At 59.3% G+C, this 3,209-nt stretch overlaps 1 non-coding gene across 1 annotated transcript; it reads left to right on the forward strand.

The window, feature by feature from the left end:
* The first annotated feature begins 1,973 nt into the window (after positions 1 to 1,973).
* LOC148805554 (U2 spliceosomal RNA) lies at positions 1,974 to 2,166 on the forward strand. Its single transcript, XR_016090196.1, has one exon. It is a non-coding gene; the product is annotated as a U2 spliceosomal RNA (small nuclear RNA).
* The last annotated feature ends 1,043 nt before the right edge of the window (positions 2,167 to 3,209 follow it).

Genomic DNA, 3,209 nt, shown 5'->3' on the forward strand with positions numbered 1-3,209 from the left:
AGCCCTTCTTGGTGCAGGTCTTCAACGAGGCCCTGAACAGTGAAGACCTGGGCCTCTCCATGAGGACCGGGGTCATCTCGCTGATCTACAAAGGCGGAGACAAGGCGGACCTGGGAAACTGGAGGCCGATCCAGCTCCTGTGCACGGACTATAAGATCTTGGCCAGGGTGCTGGGCGGCCGCCTGAGAACGGTGATGCCGGAGCTGGTCGGGGCGGACCAGACATGTGGCGTGGCAGGCCGGAAGATCAGCTGGACCTTGCAGCTGATCCGGGACACCATCGCCTGGGTTGAAGATAGAGGCCTGCCGCTCATGCTGGTGAGCCTGGACCAGGCAAAGGCGTTCGACCGGGTCCACCATGGAATCCTGTGGGCGCTCCTGCGGAGGAAGGGTCTGCCTGACAGGTTTGTCAGGTGGATTAAGGCGCTATACACCGGCGCGAAATCCCGGGTATGTGTGAACGGAGCAGTAGGGAGGAGTATCCCAGTAAGATGTGGTGTGCGACAGGGCTGTCCTCTGTCGCCCCTGCTGTACGTGATCTATCTCGAACTCCTGCTGGACCAACTGAGGAGGGATCCTGCGGTGGCTGGAATACGAGTACCAGGTGGAGGCGGGCAGGAGGCGAAGATCGCCGCCTATGCGGATGACATCACGCTCTTCCTGAGCTCTGAAAGAAGCTTGGGGAGAGTGTTGGACACCATAGAGGCATACTCCAGAGGCACCGGCGCCCGTTTGAACCACGCCAAGAGCCTAGTGAAGCTGTTCGGGACCTGGGCATATGAGCCGGAGATCGTTGGGGGACTGACAACAACAACGGGCCCGGTTAAAGTCCTGGGGGTCCTTTTTCACACCACGGACTCCTCAGGCTTGAACTGGGCGGCCAGGTTCCGGAAGGTCAACCAGAAGCTGGGCCTTTGGCGGCAGCGTTCATTAACATGGATCGGAAAGGCGCTGGTGCTGAAGGTAGAAATTCTGCCCCTCCTGCTCCACCTGGCGGTCGTTTACCCCCTACCTGCAAGGAAGAGGAAAGAGCTCACGCGAGCCATCTTCGTCTTCGTGTGGGGGAACTCGTACGAGCGCATCAGAAGGAAGGATATGTGCAGGCCCGTCGAAGACGGTGGCAGGGGGATTCTGGACTTTCCAACTAAACTGGACTGCGCCTTTGTTGCAAACCTGTGTACCATCTTGTACAGCAACCCGCCTCACCTGTGCAGCTGTTTCGTGAGCCTCTGGCTCTCGGCACACATGCGACACCTGGCCGCCTGGACGAACACGACCCCGAAGGCCGAGCGACTCCCACTGCACTACCGCCACGCAGTGCAGTGGCTGCGGGCACACCCAGAGGTTCGGGACGGAACAGCAACGCTGAGCCATAGAGGAATGTACAGGACCATCGTGGCAGAAGACAGGCCAGCGATCCTGGGTGTGCCCCGGAACATCTGGCAGCAGGCCCAACCTAAGGGCCTAGATAATAAACTGAAAGACATGAACTGGCTCGGTGTATGGGGTCGACTGGCGGTCAGGGCAGTTATGCATTCGCATGGCCTGTCCAGACAGAGCCAGTGCCCGAGACAAGGCTGCACGGAGGAAGAAACAGTGAACCATGTCTTCTGGGAGTGCGGGTTTGCGCAGCAGGTGTGGAGGTCCAGCCGGCGCCTCTTCGTGCAGGTGGGTCTGGGTTTCCCCTTGTCACTCAGCCTGGTGATGAAAGGTGTGCCCGGTTCTCGAAGATGGAACACACGCTTTCTTCTGTGGCTGCTAGTCAGCTTAATCAAGCTCAGCATTTGGGACGCACGGACGGAGCTGATTAGGCATAACATTGAAGGAACAGTCCCAGGCATCCTCCAGAAGGTGAAAAGGGATGTGGTGCGGAGAATCCGATGGGACGTCAAGCGCTGGGGATTCGCAGCGGCTAAGGAGCGCTGGAAGGACTTGATCACGTGGTGTTAAGGTGGTGGGTAGTTTAAAGATTTAAGCACTTTTGTACTGTTTTCTAATAAAAACATAAAAAAAATCTGTTCTTATCAGTTTAATATCTGATACGTCCCCCATCGGGGGACCACATATTAAACGGATTTTTGGAACAGGGAGCTGGATCAGGAGCTTGCTCCGTCCTCTCCACGCATCGGCCCGGTATTGCAGCGCCTCCGGGAACGGTGCACTACCTTCTCTCAGCGGTGAAAAGACAGACGTAGCTAGCAAGCAAGCGAGGTGGACCGGAGCTCCTTCCTCTCCGGTCTCGTCTCTCGTCCATCTGTGTGTCTCTGTGTCTCTCTCTCTCCCCCTCCCCGTTCCCGTGCTCCCTCCGTGCACTTTCCCGCGCCTCGACTCTCTCGGCAAGCAGGCCGGCCCCCTTTTCGGCTCCCGTGCGTTTTCCCTCCAAAAAACTTAGTTTTTTCCTCCTTTTTCCAGGGAGGCAGGCGTGGCTTGTGTGTGTGTGTGTGTGTGTGTGTGTGTGTGTGTGTGTGTGTGTGTGTGTGTGTGTGTGTGTGTCCCCGTCCTTGCAGGCGGGCCCCTTTCGACAGCCGGCCGTTTTCCCTCCAAAAAACTTAGTATATACACCTTTTCTTTCTTTTTTTCGGCAGGCAGGCAGGTGTGTGTGTGTCCCCGTCCCTCCCGAGAGAGCGCTGCCCCTTGCCTCTGCCCGCAGGTGCCGACGGTCCGCTTTCGCTTGCAGCTCACTCGGCACGGCTGCTGCTGGTGGGAGGGGCCTAAGCTAAGGAGGCCGGCCGGCTGGCGCCCCCCGCGGCTGCGGTCGTTGTCGGGCCGTTGACAGGAGATCAAAGAGCAGGGCCCCCGCCCGGGACTGGCGGGCAGGCAGGCGAGCAAGCAGGCAGGCAAGAGAGGGGGAGAGCGGAGTCCGGGCGGCCGGCAGCCGCGTGCGGACCGGGCTCCAGAGGCGTCGGCCTGCGCCGCTGCGCGCCAGCCGGACGCCCGCGCGCCCGCCCAAGGCCGGCGTCGGGCATCGCTTCTCGGCCTTTCGGCTAAGATCGGAAAAGTACGTGGCAGGCCCGCGGCTTGAAGACTTGGCTGGGGGACGAGAAGGGCGGCGGCGGAGAGACCGTGAGAGGAGACCGAGAGGACAGCACTGCGGAGACGCGTTTGGATTGCTTTGGATTGACCCGGATTGCCTTTGGATTACGTTTTTTGCCTTTTGGACGTCGGAACTTTTGATTTTTCTTTGCCCGGCTTTGCATTCCCTGGCTGTTT

Source organism: Atractosteus spatula, unplaced genomic scaffold (genome assembly GCF_055471065.1).
Source record: "Atractosteus spatula isolate fAtrSpa1 unplaced genomic scaffold, fAtrSpa1.hap1 Scaffold_7, whole genome shotgun sequence".
Classification (NCBI taxonomy): domain Eukaryota; kingdom Metazoa; phylum Chordata; class Actinopteri; order Semionotiformes; family Lepisosteidae; genus Atractosteus; species Atractosteus spatula.